Source organism: Myodes glareolus, chromosome 14, assembly GCF_982192425.1.
Source record: "Myodes glareolus chromosome 14, mMyoGla1.1, whole genome shotgun sequence".
Classification (NCBI taxonomy): domain Eukaryota; kingdom Metazoa; phylum Chordata; class Mammalia; order Rodentia; family Cricetidae; genus Myodes; species Myodes glareolus.
The window spans coordinates 60,016,055-60,034,366 of NC_142039.1; the positions used below are offsets into that span (position 1 = coordinate 60,016,055).

General features: G+C 43.0%; 1 protein-coding gene across 2 annotated transcripts in view; it reads left to right on the top strand.

Annotated features, from left to right (window-relative positions):
- Positions 1-501: 501 nt before the first annotated feature.
- Rnf182 (ring finger protein 182) overlaps positions 502-18,312 on the top strand; it is a 51,615-nt gene continuing 33,804 nt past the window's right edge. Inside the window, exon 1 of one of the 2 annotated variants that reach the window (XM_048417250.3) lies at positions 502-608. The gene's annotated coding sequence lies outside the window, so the exon portion shown is untranslated. The remainder of the gene's footprint in view (positions 609-18,312) is intronic. The other variant, XM_048417328.3, reaches the window with a different exon arrangement.

An 18,312-nucleotide genomic window follows, 5' to 3' on the forward strand; every position in this document is an offset into this window, starting at 1 on the left:
CTTTGTACCTGCTGCAGCAGACGCACCGGGTACCAGTTGCTCAATAGTTTATCACTTTGTATCGCCCTTTCTTCTCCCTTAAGTGAATTTTGGCTTCGAGGGCACAGCTTGGTAGAAGAAAGATGTGGTGGCGATGGGGACCTTAGGGCTTTGGAATGTCCAGTGTGAGAAAGCAAAGCAGTGCCGGCACGGCAATAAGATCTGACTCTGGGCTTAGGGCTCTCTGGATCCTCCCCGTCTTTGGCAAGGGACTCTTGAGTCTCTAGAGTGGCTACGGTGGCGGTGGCTCCGGGTGGGGGGTGGGGTCCTTGTCTGGTCCGCGCATCCCAACTGCTGAGAAGGGCGTGGGCCGCGCGGTCCGAAGGGGTCCCGGACCCTGATGCCTCTGGGGGTTCGGGCTCCGGGCCGGCCCCGGCCCTGGCGGTTGCCATGGTGACGTAGGGTCGGCTGCGCGCCGTAGAGACAAAGCGGCCCGCCCGCCCGCCCGTAGCTCCCGAGCTCCTCCTCCGCCGCGCCTCCCTCAATCCCGGCGCCGCCGCCGGAGCGGCTCACGGTCCTCCCAGCGATCCTCTCGTCCGTCCTCCAGCCGCCCCCCGCCGGCTGGCCAGGTAAGTAAGTCGCACACCAGTCTGTGGCCCGGGGAGGGTCCCAGGAGCTTCCGAGCTCGGTGTCCACTCGGCGCGGGGATGCACTGGACGCCCTGCCGGGCCACCCTAATGCCGCCCACCGCCACGGCCTCCGGGAGCCCCACGCGCCCAGCACCTGCGGCAAACTTCGGGCCGCGCGCGCCGGGGCCGCAGGGCAGAGCCCTCAACCCCGCCTGTTCTGTCCCGGCCAAGTTGAGGGGCGGGCCGAGCCATAACCACCTGCCGGGGTATCTCTCTTCTCTTTTCTCCCACCCTCTCTCCATCGCCTTTGATGATTTTAGAAGGAAAAGAAGGAAACAAAATTGCCCCGGGACTTTCGTGTTTTATGGTTAATTCCTTAAAGACTAGGATAGATGTAAGAGGAACAAATGAGAGATTTTATTATTATTATTATTATTAATAGTAATTTAAAACAAATCTCCGAAAAGTCAGCTCATTCTGACGCTTGTGGTCCACGTATTTAGAAGTGGTTTCTGAAGTTCCTTTGGGTTTTGAATCTGAACCTGGAACTGCACGGTAGGAAAGAGTACCCAGGCTCCTGATTTATCTAGCCTTTCCAGGATGTTAGCTGGACCAATACCTCATTGAGGAGATACTTGGCACCAACACCGTTGCTATTGTTTTTGGAAGACATTGTGTTCACGCTTTAGGCAAGTGGAAAATGCCTTGTGTGTTTTTCTTTTTCTTTCTTTTCTTTTCTTTTTTTTTTTTTCAAGGGAGACATCCAAAACACCCTTGGAGGCAGGTATCCAGGCAGTGTTTGCCTCAGTGTTTACCAGTGTGGTGGCAAGGACTGGGATGCAGTTGCCAAGGGCATTGGAGTATCGGATAGGGAACTGCTCAAGTTGTGGGTACCACTCCTTTTCAATGGCCCCAAACCAACAGATTATTTCATAATAGTTTGTTGCAGACACAAAGAATAAAATCTAAAATGTGATAGTGAAGACTTATACTGGAAATGATATGTGCCATTGTGAGAGAAAGAAAATCTCCGTTTCTCAGTATTACAGTTATCACGGAAATTATACGTGTGCTGCTGTTACTTGTTTTAACTGGGGACAGATGCTATGTTGATAGCTGGAAAATTACTCACCCGATTAAGCTGAATAGCCCAACTTAGAAAAATCATATGTATGTAGGTTAGTTAGGGAACATTTTATGGATTGAAAAGAACTGTATTTTTGGTTGTTGTTGTTGTTGTTAGCTGATATTATAGTTAATGAACTGGTAATATTGATCATTTTGAGTTGTGGTTAAGTTGATTAGAATTCTGGATATTATAGCTACAGGAGGTGTCAGCCCAGAGTGACTGTTTAATATTCCTCCTCCTTCTTTGGGATCCCAACACCTGTTAGCTCGCTGATTACTGGGTTCCTAAGCCTGTTCTTGTGTGCCAGCAATTTTAAGTTAACGCCACTTCATTCTGAGACTGTACTGAAAACTAAAGGACTTAAGTTGCAGTAATTTTCCGATTATCCCACAATCGGGCTTGTTTTTAAACTGAGTTTTACCTGCAGAGTGGCCCGTAGATGCGCTACTAAACACCCTTTGATGGGGTAATGAAATACTAGCCTGATTCAAATGAGGTAGAGCGGGTTTTGAGGAGCTAAGCAGGGCAGAAAACCAGCATTTTCCCAATTCAGCCTGAAAGGCAATCAGTCTACCCGAAACGAAGGCACATTACATAGTCACAGAGTGTAGTCGCGCGGTTTGCACTAAAAATACAATTCGAGTTCTTTCTAAGGTACCAGGAGTGTGGCTTTATTTAGCTCTTTGTCAGCATCCTAACATTCGAGTACAAGGACTCTGCGCATGTAGCTATATGAAACCCACACTGGGAATTCTAGCCTGGGCAGTTGTGGCTCACAATTAGAGTGTTGAAGCATAGAACTGCTTGGGGTTAATACAGCAAGATAAGGGCTCCTGCTTGTCCTTCCATGTCTGCTCACACAGGCATAAGATTCAATAGTTTGACATCTTCAAAACAGCATTTTTTAAAAAAATTTTTGCTGCTTTCTAAAATAAAAACACTAACTAGAAACCAGAAATAAACAGCCATGGATTGAACGCACCGCTTACCAGTGTTGGTTTACTTCCAGAAACTCTGATCTTGTGTTTACATGTATCCCTGGCACTCTGGAGTGTGTGTATGACCAGGTGCTGGAAGAAAGTCACACTGGGACAGCCATCCTACTGCAGTAGGAAATGCAAGCTGTACCTCAGGGCCTTGACTCAGATCAGCCCCCTGGGGGAAGCAAGCACTCCCTTAGGTGTGAAGGGCTGGCCGCGGCTCTCCGCAGTTCCCAGGGGTGCTAGTCTTTCCCCTGCACACCCGTCCTGGTTTGACAGTCGGAATTTTTACAAAGCCAAACTGGCCTTAACGTTTGGTCCAGGTTGTAAAATCCATCCTGGCTGTTGGTGGTATGATCGCTCCACCTGATGAATCTTGTCCTTTACATTTATCAAACGTACCCAAAGGTAGGTACCAAGGCAGGCCAAGGAGTTTTCTTTAGCTTCAAGCTGATGTTACCTTTGCGCAGCTGAAAGCCAGTTGTCTGTAACTATAAAGCCTGCCTGGCAGCCGAAAGCCACCGAGCCTCTGCTGTTTCTGGGTCATCATTCTCTTGCAATTTCTGGTTGTACTGTGGTAGCATGATTACTGCTTGGTAGGTCAGCATCTAGTGCAATGTGTTATAGCACTTATAAAATCACATTGCTGAAGGAGGATAGGTATTTAATGACTTCATTACCCAAACACTTAGGCTTAGATATGTGGCTGGAGAGGAGGCAACCCTGAGATCTCCAGGCAAAGTGCTCTAAATATAAGATATCATCTTCTGACCCACTCTGCACCATGAGTATTGATCATAACCACTGTGCTGAGGATGGAGGGGGATCCTAGCCATGGTGGCAGGAAGGGGTGCTTGGTGACATGGATTGTTAGTAGTGATTGATGGAGATGGAAAGACTGTTGTGGGTATATTCCAGTTTTGTGCTTTGAGTTAAGTAAGGATATGACCGTTTAAAGCTATTTTGCAAACTCTACGTGCTGAGTGGAAAATGAGTATGTTTATATGTATGTGATGGAAGTTCAAAGAAAATGGCTGAGTTCTCGTCCCTTCTAGTTACATAGCATAGATTCAGACATAGTTAACAAATGTGGACCAAGCACTTCCTTCTTATTGATGAAGCTATTGCAGCTCTTTGGTTGAGGAAGTGTTTGCTTTATACATGCTCTTATTTCTTTGATTCTTATGTTTTTAACTCACTATAAATGCCACCCCAATCTACTTCTGTGGTTTACCTTGCTGCCTTCATTTCTTTCAGGGGAAAAGTTACCACTGATCAAAAACAAATGTTTATACCCTCAGAGCTACTTCTTAAAATGTGGTCTTGTTAATTTGTAGTTCAACCAGAAAAATATTGGAAACTCAGTGTGTGGTGATACACATTCACAAAAACCCTGCATGGCGTGCCTCATTCTTCAGTTTGGCTGTTTGCAGTGATGCTGCGGTGGGTAGGAACATTTGGGCTTCTGCTGGAGGACTTTGATCACGCGCATCCTCAAGGGTCTTATGCTAGATTCCTGCTTCTTCCCTTAAAATCAGTCAAAACTGAAACATCAGACTGGGAGCTGAGGGTCCAGGGAATGAAAAGGAGGTCCGTTCACAGCAAGGGCCCTCTGCGAACAGTGTTCAAGAATAGGATGGAAAGGCTGGTGTCTCTAAACAGCGTTTAAATACCTGATGTTTTGTGCTCCCTGGCAATTAATTAAAGTCACCTACATAGGGTTTCTGAGACTAGGCACTCTCACACCAGGGTGCTTGTGCTGGTGGCTGAGACCCATTTTTCTCTTCTGAATAAAATGGGTGTCTCTGGAATTTTGGTTTATATGCACGTTCGAACATTGCAAACCACACATGAAGGGCTGAGAAGACATTTTTCTCCATACAAGTCATGGAGTCTGGTTGGCCAGGTATGCGAGTTAGGTACTCAAGATCACTCTGGATCTATAACTACGTGCCTGTCTCAAGTGCTGGGTGTATTTGGATGGGCTTTGTTCTGAGTATTGATCACTTTGGATGGGCTTTGTTCTGAGTATTGATCACTTGTCAGCTGTCTTCTCTCCTCGCTAACTACAGCCATTCAAGCCGTACACGGCCCTTTGCGCAGTTTGATCACGATGTGGCGTGTCAGGTATAGTTCTTTCGAAGAATAGATATTTACTCAAGCTCTTGAATTATAAATCGATGGGAAAGGGGTTCTCTGTGATCTTATCTGGCATTTTCTCTGGCTATACATTGATCTCCTAAGTGCCTGTCCGAATGCAGCCATTTGAATTTCCAACTGTTTTTTTAAAAAGTCATTTGGTCAGTTGATCAATCAATCATCAATCAACCAGTCAATCAATATCAACCAGTGTGCTTGGCATTATGTTGAGCACATTACAAATACAAACTCATTATCTTCTACACATGAACCTTAAGAGGCAAGTACTGGGCATTGCCCTTATTCTATGGATGATGACCCTGGTGGGTTTTCTCTGTTATGTTTACTTAAAGATGCCAAAAATCTACCAGATTTTGAGCTTTATGTTAAGCAATGTACCAAGCTTTATTTTCTATTCAACAGTATATACTAAGTGTAGAAATAACATCGTTAATTATTAGGCTTGGACATTCTTCTTATTTTTCCCATCTTTCTTATTCCCATCTCTTTGATAAGGAGAAGCCAAACCTGAAGTCACAGGACAAGATTAATTTCTTTATTGTGTATCATGACATTTACCAGCATTAGTTTTTTTTCGGGGGGAAGGGGGGATGATGGAATTGAGATAGGGTTTCACTCTATAGTCCAAGCTAACCTGCAGTTAAATATGTAATCCAATGTGACCTAGAACAAGTGGCCAGGCTGAACTGCCTCAGCCTCCTGAGTGTGGAGATTCTAGGTGGGAGCTAATGTTTTTTATATAGTTCATGATTTAAAATTTATCTTGTTTGTTTTTTAAACAGGGTCTCTATGGTGTAGCCCTGGTTGTCCTAGAACTGACTACATAGATCAAGTTGGCTTCAAACTCAGAGATCTGCCTGCCTCTGCCTTCAAGTGCTGAGATTAAAGGCGTTCACAACCACACTTAGCTATTTCTGTTTGGTCTTTTTTTTTTTAAGAATAAGGATAAACATTTATTACTTAGAGAAAAAGGAGAGAAAGAAAGGCAGAAATAGAAAAGAGAACAGAGAGAGGAAAACACATGTGCACACGCCAAGAGATGGAAAACAGAAGAGAGAGAGTTAAGATGGCAGTGAGGGAGGTCAGAAGTGGCTGGGAGTGGGTGTGGTTAGTCCTTAAAGGCACCGCAAAGGAATAACATTCCCGGATCCTTTTTATAATAAAAAGTAGAAGGTTAGACATTACAGTTTGAAGGAATTGGGGCGGCGAATTCTCAAGACTGCTTCTGGCTGATTTGTGGGCGTTGTCTTTGGGGGGTGGGGGACATCCGAGAAAAGGCTGGGTGCTGTTCACATCCTGGCATAGTTGTAGTTGGTCTCTGCTCCTGACAGGTGTCTGTGGCATGGAAATGTCTGGTGTCCCTTGTACAATTAGAAGCTGGTGTTGTTTGTAGGAATGAGCCCAGGCAGTTGGAACACGTGGGTCGGTGTTGAGAAGTCCTCAGTCCCGATTCAGTCCCGGAAGTTGGTGCTCAGAGTCCCAGACGAAAGGTGAAGCTGGGACCCTGGCCCTTGGCGGGTGAATCTCTCGAGTCTGCGGCACCAATTTTGTTCTTTAAAAAGATAAGGCGGGTGTGTTCCCTGGCAGGCTCGCAGAGCAGCTGCTAGTCTGACAAGGATGGCTGTGGGTCCCTGCAAGATCTCCAGGGTGGCAGCGCCATGCGGCCGGACGAGTCAGGTGGGTGGTTACGGCAGATAAAAGGCTCACAGGACATAGTATTACTTAAAGAAGAGGGAGACAGAGAAACATAGAGAGAAACATAGGGAGAGACAAAGACATGTGTACACATGCCAAGAGACGGACAGAAGAGAAGGTTAAAATGGCGACCAGGAAGTCAGAAGTGGCCTCTGTTTGGTCTTGATAGAAGGTCTTACTCTGTAGGCCAGGCTAGTCACAAACTCACCATGAAGCTGAAGTTGACCTCAAACTCACATTCCTTGTGCCTCAGCCTCCTTAGTGCTGGGATTACAAGCACGTGCCTCCATTCTTGGATCTGTTAGTATTTTCCTCGTAGAATCTAGAATACATTAAGAGGAACTTCTAGGGGTTTGATGTTTCATTTATTATGTAAATTCATATACTACCAGAACATAGATTTCCCCTGGTGTTGGCTTTGCTGAATTCATGTAAATATATCAGAGAAATGTCTGTCATTCTCACCGTCTCATGAGGGGCCTTACTCTGGACCACATGTTCTTTCCTGAGCTATCTCTGACTTGTTCTAAGGGCTGTGTAGTTTTTCTTTCTCTCTTTCTTTTGACAGAATTCTATGACTGCCCACCTCCTTTAAGAACTGTACAGGTTGTGTTAAAAAAACACACTGCCATGCCAAGCATGGTGATACATGCATTTAATCCCAGTACTTGGGAGACAGAGATAGGTGGATCTCTGTGAGTTCAAGGCCAGCCTGATTTACAAAGCAAATTCCAGGACAGCCAGAGCTACACAGAGAAACCTGCCGTGGAATATTACTTTAACTATGTAAAGATGTGTCACATTTGTTTATGTTGTGGAATATTACTTTAACTATGTAAATGTGTGTTACATTTGTTTATGTTGTGGAATATTACTTTAACTAGGCAAAGATGTGTTACATTTGTTTATACTACAGACTGTTGCTTTAACTAGGTAAAGATGTGTTACATTTGTTTAGGCTACATTTGTTTAATTATGTAAAGGTGCGTTGCTTTACCTGCCCACGGCACCTGATTGGTCTAATAAAAAGCTGAACAGGCAATAGATAGACAGTAGAGGGATAGGTGGGGCTGGCAGGCAGAGAGAATAGGTAGGGGGAGGAATCTAGGCTCAGGAGAAGAGAAGAGAGAGCAAAAGAGAAAGAGAGGGAGACACCCAGGGCCAGCCAGCCAGGCACCTGCCAGCAGTCACAGAGTAGGACATACCGAATGAAAGAAAGGTAAAAAGCCCTGAGGCAAAACGTAGATGAAGAGAAACAGGTTAATAGAAGTTATATGAGCTAGCAAGAAATGAGCATAAGATAAGGCCAGGCACTCATAACTAATAATAAGTTTTTTGTGTCATGATTTGGGAGCTGATTGGTGGCCCCAAAGAAAGTCTGAGACAGAAACCCTCCCTTCTGCGTCCCCTCTCCCCCCAGTATACTGTCAACAGAACTGGTCCTTACTAATTTCCAGTACCAAATGTAAGGCGGGCAGAAACTTGTTATTCTTAACTAGATATTTCAAAGACATTTTGTATCATGTAAAACTATGGTGTTTGGATCTAGTACCAAAGTCAGTATTGTTTTAAGGCTTGAAAGAGCTTCCTTGAGTTCCTTATAGTGATAGTTCCATTTTCCGAAGTTTGAAATATATTATGAGGGCATTATAGCACTTGAAGTTTTAGTTATTTGAATTATTATCACTAGAAATAAAATATTACAATTCCATTTTGAACTTGTTGGGGTTCTGAGGCCAATGTCTCACAAGACTGTTCGTAAAAGGTGGAAAGCAGTTGCTAGCTTAGTTTGACGGCATCGGTTATGGTTAAGCCTCTGGTACTCTAGCCAAAGAGAACAGAAAATGGATCTTCCACAACTTACACTTGTCTTTTGAGTGTTCTGTTTTAGTCATGGTCTCCCATCTGCTCCCCCACCCATAACACATGTTCTCTTGTTTTGGGTAGAAGACTGATGATGAGCAGTTCCAAATTCAGGGTCTCTTTCTTTAAGCTGTATGCACAGTGGGGCTGAAGAAGAGACAGGTATCTATACAAACAGAAATCATCTGCAGCTTTGCAGGTTCTTTTTAATAGTAAATGCTACCTTAGCTTTTATTTCCTGAGCACCTACTTGGTGCAGGGAACCCTACCAAGCATTCTGTAGAAGGCTTCTCTCCTGATCTCTGCAGTCAACCCTTGCTTTCCTAACTATAAACTGCGCACGGTTTATCCAGCAATACACGGAGTTGGTAAGTGGAAAGACGGGACGTGTGTGTGGCAACCTCTCCATCTGAAGACCCAGGATGGCTCTGCTAATTATCAGCAGTCCAAGAATGTCTTCCTGCTGCAGGGAGGATGCAGTGCAGCTATGCACGCTCTGGAAAGAGCTGGCGCTCAGGGCAGCCTAGTGGATAGATTGGGAATGGCAGGCACGCTTGTCTTGGGTCAGGCTGTCCTCAGGAGGCAGGTAGGGGAAGGGCATCATTGTTGAGCCAGCTACAGATGACAGGTGGAGTCTGGGCACAGAAAGAGGGGGAGGACTTACGTTTTTAGAATTAAAGGCAAAATTAGGTAGACTAGAAATCCTCTGAGTTTGTTTTACTTTATATTGGGTCCCAGACTGGGAATTAATTTGGAAAGGGCTGTATGGAATAGCACAGAAGGAGAAAAAGAAAGAAAGAGAGACATAAAGAAAGAGAGAAGGAAAAGAAAACTGGGACTGGAGAGATGACTCAGTGGTTGGGAGCACTGGCTGCCCTTGCAGAGAACTGGGGTTGGTTCCCAGCATCCACATTGTAGTGCATGAGTGTAACTCCATTTCCAGGGGATTTGATGCCCGCTTCTGACTTCCAAGGACTCTAGGCATGCATGTAGCACACAGACGCACACGCAGGCAAAACATAAAACAAAGCAAATAAATCTAAAATGTTAGAAAAAGGAAGTTAATGAAAACTATTCCATAACCGTTGTGTATTCCAGGTTGGGACCTTCTGCAGGATGCCAGAACATTGTGCTCAGTGCTGCAGTGAGGGCGGTCCTTGTTTTAGGATGTTGAAGATCAAGTTTGAAGTTAGAAGTCTTAAAAACGATTTCTGTCTGGGTCTTTCCAGTACACAATGGGGTTTTCTTGGAATTACTCGTGGAAACTTTATAATTATGGAGAAAGAGATGAACCAGAAACTTGGGTACACTGCTTATTAAAACTCATTTTTTTTCTTGCTCAAGAGCAATCGGAGAAGTTGGCTTGAATTTGAACCCTGACTGTGCCACCTTTGTGGCTTCGTGACCTTGGGGTAGCCCCTGCATGTGCTGCCATTCCTTGTTGCAATAGCCCCATTGTTCTTGTCCTCTCTACAACTGCTTATGTTGACATCTGACTCCTAGGGTGATGATGGCATTGGTGGGGCCTTTGGGGAGTGATTAGCATAAATCTCAATAGAATAGAATTGGTTCTCAGAGAGTTTATTAATCTTTTCCCTATCTTAGGATCCAATTTGAAGGGAACATCTATGAACCAGCAAAGGGTTCTCATCAGACATTCAAGCTCCAACGCCATGATCCTGGGCTTCCAACTTCCAGGACTGTGACAGGAAGATTTCTCTTGCTTGTGTATAAGACAGGCAGTTTTATGGAAATTTGTTATAGCAATCTGAACGTACTCAGATAACTAACTTGCAAAATGGGGGAGGGGGCACCACTACCACGTGGTGTTTCGTTGTAAGGATTAATTGAATTCATATTTGGAAAGTACCTAGTTAATACTTACTAGAAGTGAATTTTATGTACAGAAATTTACTCTGTGATCCATCACAGGTAATAGAATAGAAGCACTTTTCTTTAGGCCTGTAAGGTCAGCTTATGTATCTTACTCTGTTCATATATCTGGTAAATATAAACAAAGCACATTCACTTTCTTTAATGTCTCTCCCATTCAAATTGAACAGACTGAATTCTTCAAATTATCAACTTCATTTTAAACCTTAACTATTTTACATTTATATGTAAATTTAATATACCCGAATTTTTATTTTAAGAAATCAGATAATTGTTGGGCAAATTTCTAACTCTAGTAAGTAAAGTCTTCCCAAACAGTAGCTCAAGTTTCTTTGAATATTCTATCACTTGCTTATTAATTTAGACAAAAATTAATATTGTCTAGACTTAATCAAATACTCTTAAGCATTTCAATCTAAATAAGTCTCATGTCTAAAATCTATCACACATTTTAAATTAGAATCACAAGATTAAGCTGTCACTTTGTCAGATACTTTTAAACATTAAAAACATGACAGTCATTCATAGATTGTACCAAAAGTATTAACAGAAACCTGTTTCTTTTTTTAAATGAAAGATTTATTTGTTTTTATTTCATATGTATGAGTGTTTTGCCTGCATGTTTGTCTGTGCACCACATGTGTGGCTGGTGCCTGAGTATGGCAGAAGAGGAATTGAATATCCTGGAACTGAAGTTATAGATGGTTGTGAGCTTCCGGGTACCCAGAATTGAACCCAGGCCCTCTGCAAGAACAACACATACTCTTAACCACTGAGCCATCTCACTAGCCCTGGGACCTGTTGCTTTCAGTGTCTGTCCAATTCTGAACTCTCTGAACTCTCTGAACTCTCTCTAGATTGTAAAGTTGCTTGGTCACTTAGAAGTGAAGAGAAGGTGCCTTTCCCAGGTAAACTTTAGCTATTACACCGCTCCACGCTGAAGCTGCTGCGTGACCTCTCTCCCCTAAAACAGACCTGCTCGTTGACCACAGATTTAACGGTTGAATGTTCAGTGTTGCACCTTGGTTGCATCCGCCATGGATAACTCCTCCTGTGGCATTGATGGATGGCCTGTCCTTTATATCCACCATACCAACAGGTAACAGGAAGCCGTTTTTTCAGATCATACTGATTTGTTAAAAACAATACTTAGAATGGCACTGTCCAATATGTGATTTCAAGTTTCAGACAGCCATATTTTAAAAGGTCATTTTCATAATAGATTTTAAAGGCAGCGGACCCAAAGATTCATCATAATTTCAAATGGAGTCAATATAGACGTGATTAATGAGATAATGAAAGCTGTTCTTTTTCAGTTTTAAAATCTGGTGCGTAGTTTACATTTCTAGAACATCTGGATATGAATTTCAGGAGTTAAAATTAAATGTACTCTTCACACGGTAAAGTTATATTTGTAGAGCAGACACTTTACATGACTCCAGTCCCTAAATGTAAATTGATTGAATAGAACAAAACAAAAATTTTGGTTTCTTAGTTCTACATACCACCTGCCAGGAGCTCCGTGGCCCAGTTAGGGTCAGCTGTGTTGGATGATATATCCCCTGATGTAGTGTTCACATTTAACCTCACAATTCTACTCCGAATTCAGGTTATGGCCCCGCTGTTTCAGATTCCCCTCACTCAGCCGAGTCTGTTCTTCTCTAGTTAACAGTTCTAAAGTAGTTTTCATGGCGTGTAATCAGCTGCTTAAAGCCATCTCATTAGACCCAAATATTCCATGATTTTGCCCATTTTCCTAAGGGATGGCTCCAGTCTTTTTGGTTCATTTCTAACATCTGTATCAGTTCCAGAGGAGGTACGGTACAGTAAGCTTATGTTGTCCACATCTCATCATGTGCAGAGTGATGGAATTTAGGAGACTAAATACAGTCTCTGTGTGAGGTCCAATACCATTTCCCCATCTACTCATAGCTGGCTGTCCTAGACAAACAAACATCTTGTGTCTCCTTTTATTCTCCTCTTCCCTGGGTCCTCTCCTCGTTTCTCATCTCTGTAGATGATGTTGCCCATAGGCCCCTTTGCGGGCTCTCATTTGTTACCTGGCACTGTCCATACAAACCACCCAGAATCATGCCCATCAGTTTCAAATTCCAACATTGGGATCCGTGACACTGGTACCTTAAGTCTTTTCTGACCCATATGTTACATTTTTTCCTTCAACCTCTGTACCACTTCTCTGCTCTTGTGCATAACAAAACTCGATGAAGAGGTACAGCCACTGCTCCCTCCTCTTTTCCCCCCTCTATTTTTGAACCTATTCCAGTTAGGCACTCACATCCCCCACCCTGCTGGAAGTGCTCTCTTCTCGACACTCCCAGGATCAGTTTCTAATCTTCATTTTATCCCGCCTGCCAATACCATCTGACAATGAGTCGATTTCTCCAGGAAAGATTTTCTTCAACCAGTATGCAAGGAAGGGGAGCTTTGTTGGTGGCTTTGTGGTAGATCTGCTCACCAGGTGTTGGTTCTAGGGCTCAGGCTGAGGGGACAGCTGCCGCAACAATGGCAGTCCCAGGAGGCCTGCCTGCAGTCCCCTCAGCCTGAGTCCTAGATCCAACACCTAAGGAGCAGATCTACCACAATCCATAGCTCAGAGTCAATGCCAGATGAGTCACAGCCTGGAGCAAAGCCACCAGCAAAGCTCCCCTTCCTTGGCTGAAATACAATTGGCCTACACCAATGAGCAGTGCAAATGCTCTGGGCATTCAGTGCAAATGACTGGGCTTAAAGGGGGCTGGTACCACAGCAGCGTGAAGCAATAGCTAGTGTGCAGCATCCTTTGGGAATTTCTTCGGATCTCGAAAGCACTGAAGTTACCTCAACTCTAGTCTTTGGATCCTTTCCTTTCTGATCTTACCTCAAGTTTTTAGAGACTCCCTTTTTGCCTCAGGGCTTTAATATACTGACAGATCCCCAATTTGTGTCTCTAACTGAGAGCTCTGCTCTTCACACCACATCCTTGTGGCTGCTCTCGCTATTTCCAGTGCACCGCATAGGAAACTGAGTGCCGAGTCTCTGCAGTGATGCACATTCAGCCCCCTTTCCTCCCATTTAGGTGAGTGTTTGCTTCATTTGTTCAGGTTTTTAGACGGTAACTTTGCAGCTGACACAGAACTTCCTTTCCCCCTTTATTCCTTCTTAGACAGTGGAGACACTGTAAGCCACATGTTAATAAATAGGAGGCATTTTCAGGGACAGTTGATGATCAGAATGGTAACATGTTAACTAGAACCATTGGAAGTCACTGGCTCGCTATACATTGTTATGGTCTCCTATGGTAATGTATGGGCAGGTTACCCAGATGATTCACAGTGAATGCAAATAAACGGAGCCTGGCTTTGCTGAGTTTGCCATCAAGCATGGCCATTTTCATCTCACCCCCCACTGCCACTCCACTACCCTCGACTGCCATTTCCCTTTTGTTTTCTTCCAGGACTCTTCTAATTGGTCCCCCAGTTCTTCCTGTGATACCCACAGTCTGCTTTTCAGTACAAGTTCTTTGAATTTGAAATTTGGTACGATCACTTCCTTTCTCAAAAGACTTCAAGACCCAAAGAAAGCACAGATGGAGACAGGAGTCATGTGTAGTGAACGGATAGTGAATGGGCTGGAGTGGTAGCCGGGAGACTGACTCAGCCGATTGCAGTGGTCCGAGAGAGAGATACTGCATTTGTTAGCAGTATAGTTTTGTGTTTATGTGATCTTAAAAAACTGATAGTATCTTCACTGGACTATGAATTCCATGAAGGCAGAGACAATGTCTGTTTTTGCTTATGATTCTTGGTATGTACCATAGCCTGGCACCAAAAGGCACTTGGTTACCTGGCACCGAAAGGCACTTGGTTACTGGGCACTCGGACGACTCACTAAGTATTGAGAAACAATAGTGAACAGGATGCAGTCTTGGTACATTTAGCTATCCAATTCAGAGTTGCTCCTAACATCACAAATAGAAGATAGATGCTTGTAACATGGCCAAGGCAAGGGTGAGGGCTAAGAGGAAGCTCTGCTTGTCTCTGTGGTACTGGGGAATGTATGGGGACTTTACACATAGTAGGTGAGCTATGTCTCAGCCAGGAAATATTCTCTTTATTTTAGTTAACTATTTTTGTCTGTGGTTTATGTGTGTCTACATGTGTATGCTTGTGCACACTTGTGGTTTCTAGAGATTGACATCAAGTGTCTTCCTCAATCCCTTCCCACCGAAGTTTTTGAGACAGGAATTCTCACTGACCCTGGGGCACACCAATTAGGAAAACCTGGCTGACTAGCGAGTGCCAGACTCCTCTTTCTACTTCCCCAGCACTGGGATTACAAACGGACCCCCATGGGGGCCTGACTCAGTGGGGGCTAAGGACACGAACTCAGGTCCTCATGCTTGTGTGGTCAGCTCTTTACTGGTTAGCCATCTCTCCGTCTGGCAAAGCATTTCTCGAAGTCAAATTACCAAGGCCTTTATTCAGATATTCAGATGACTATTTTCCCACTCGATTCTGACAGCAGAGCCAGCGCAAGGCACATATTAGTAGGAGGAAGACACTTTTGGGGAATCTACCAGCGCACTGGATCATCGAGAAGGATAACTAACGTATTAATTAGAGCTACGTGAAGTCACTGAAACTTGACAGTACCATGATCTCTCACTCATGATAGTGCATGGGTGGGCAAGTTACTCAGCATATTCCACCGAATACAAATAAAAGATGACTTAAAACATTTAATTAAAAAAAGAAGATATGTTTCTTTGAATCATTTGAAATAAACCTTACTTGTATAATGGGAGGTTAGGAACGGACCCCACTGTCAATTGATACCATTTGGGTAAGGAACTGGCAACATGACAAATTCAATATTTTCTTTGTCTTTACAGGTTGGTGATGGAAAAGCCTTCTGTGACTTTTCTTTTTTAAATTCCCACGGTGGGTCGTAATTAGAAGATGCTTTAAATGTTTTAAAGCTCAGAATTGGGCTGAGATTCCATTATTCTTTGGTCTGCAGTAAATTTCACTGGTTTGATTATTAACTCTGGGTCATGGCCAATTTCTCTGCCAGATAAAGTGACTTCAGAAAAGAGAAAATGTACTCAGCGCATGTGAAAATCTCACACCGTAGAGCCAAGGAGGACTCTTTAGTAGGTATGGTTAGGGATTCTTCTGACCGTATTCATCCAGTTTATCCACATGTGCGGTTGCGACCAGCACTGGTGACCAACAAATGGACAAATCATATACAACCCCACCATCCCAAGATAAAGGGGTGATAGGAGTTACAAGTGCCTCCACTTCGCACTAGGATGTGGCTTTATGGGGCATGTGATGGTTGTGGGAGTCAGGAAGAGAGGCATTTTAAAGATTTGAGAATAGTTGCTATCTATGAGTAAAGGGTAACTCAGGGGAGAGGAGGTGTGGGGTGGTTGGAGTGGGAAAGTGGGCAGAAGAGGTCGGGAGGGAACTGCCTTGAGTCAGTCCAGAGCATGTGGTTGGAGGGGTAGACCTATGTGGGGGATAAGGCAGTGGTAACTGATGGAGCTGGGGGGAGGTAAAGGCCAGGCTGGGAAGATCTCAAGATACTTGAAACAGAAGATAAAAGCTCAGAGTTGAGTTTAGAAAAATCTCTTCAAAGTCATGACATTTCAAGCTTTTTGTATCTCAATTCTCTTGTACAGAGGTAGCAGGGCTTTTGTTTTTAAGCTAAATTTCACTATTAAAAAGTAATGTACATACAGAGAAGTGTATTTCCTCGCAATGAATTTCCACGTTACCGTTCTCCACACCCCAAATACCGGAATACCTATACCCCTTATACTTTCTTTGCCTTTTCCAAAAATAATCTGCTCCTAAGACATTACCATAGCCAGGGCTGGAGAAGTGGCTCATCAGTTTAGAGCATGTGACGCTTTTGCAGACGATCTGAGTTTGGTTTCCTGCACCCACAGGGAGCCTCACAACCATCTGTAACTCCAGTTCTGTGTCATTGGATGTCCTCTTCTGGCCTCCTTGGACATTGGGCACATATGTAGTGTGTGCAAGCAAAAAGCTCATACACATAAAATAAAAATAAAAATCTTAAAAAAGATCGCCAATAGCATTGACCCCCAGAACTATAGAATAGTCTTACTCACTTTAGAACTTTATACAAATAGAATCATCTTTCTATAGACTTTCATATTTGCATATTGCCATTTCAGAATCTATGATGCACATCTGGTAATTCTAGTTTTTCATTATAAATACTGCTATTATGAATATATATCTCATACACACACATACACACACACATGACAGGCTCTCATTATGGAGCCCAGGAAGGCCTTGGACTCATGATCCTTTTGTCTCAGCATATAAATAAAGTTCTGGGATTAAAGCCAAGCAGCATCACATGTGGCCTGTGAACCTTCCTATACTTAGACATGTGTGTGATAGATTGAGAATCTGCTAGTACTGGAAGGGTCATAGGTTAGGCAGTATTTAGCCTTGATGCTTAACAGTTGGGCCAAAGTGGTTGTGCCGCCTGCAGACCCAGCATTGTGTATGGGAGCTCTTCTCATTCACACTTTGGATTACTGTGCACAGTGGAGAGTAAAAAGAGGGTCAGAATCTCATTGAAGTTTCCCAATAAGTGATGTTGAATAATTTTTCATGTATTTGATTAATCATTTGAATAACCTCTTCTATAGAATGCTAGTTAAGATTTTGGTTGTTCATGAAAAAAGTTTGTTTTTACCTTAACAATTTTTGTTTTGTTTTGAATAAGTTTTATGAAATTCTTAATATTTTCTGGTTGGAAATTCTTTGGAGATACATGTGTCACAAACATTTTCTTCTATACAGTGGCTTCTTAATTTTATACTTATTTTGATATGCACAAGTGTAGACAGAAGTTTCTGTCCCACCCAGTCCTGCAGTCATTCAGTCCAAAGAAGCACACAGAGGCTTATATTAATTATAAACTATTTGGCCTATTAGCTCAGACTTATTACTAACTAGCTCTTACAACTTAACCCATAATTTTTAACTATGTTTAGCCATGTGGCTTGGTACCTTTTCTTAGCAAGGCATTCTCATCTTGCTTCCTTTGTATCTGGCCAGTGACTGTGTCTCTGACTTTCCTCTTCCCAGAATTCTAGTCTTGTTGCCCTGTCTATACTTCCTGTCTGGCTACTAGCCAATCAGTGTTTAAATTAAATTAAATTAAACCAATTTGAGTGACAAATCTCTACAGTGTACAAGAGCATTATACCCACAGCAAAAAGAAAAACAAAACAAAACAAAACCAAAAAAAAACAAAACCAAAAAAACCCCTGATTAATTGGAACAGCACACAAGTATTTAATTTTATGAGTTCCAATTAGGGTCAGTGTTTCCTGTATCTTGAGAACTTTTGGCTGTCTCAAGGTTTTAAAGGTATTCTCCTGGGTTATCAAGAAGTTTTAGGATTTGACTTTTTCACACATCTAAAACCAGATAGAATTGTTTTTTGGGGGGTGTGTAGTGTGAAGTTATGAGCTAGGGTAATGATTTTTATATATATATATATACACACACATACATATGTATGTATGTATGTATGTATGTATGTATCTGTTGATTTAGGGTTACTTATTGAAAACATCATCCTTTCCCCCACTGAACTGCAAAAGCTTTCTTTTTATAGATCCATTGGATGTTTGTGAGTTTGTTTCTGACCTCTATATTTGATCTGTTTGGGCTATTTTCCTAATAAAACTGCTCACATTTTGTAGTGCTAAGTACTCATTTTTTCTTTTTAGTTTTCTTTTAACCTATTTCTAATGTCTAACATTTACATATACATTTTAGAATCACTGTGTTAGTTTACACACACACACACACACACACACACACACACACACACACACCCCACTAACTGAAGTTTGGATTGGGATTGTTCTGTACATGTACTCTGGAAGAGTGGATGACTTTGCATTACTGAGTCCTCTCCCAAT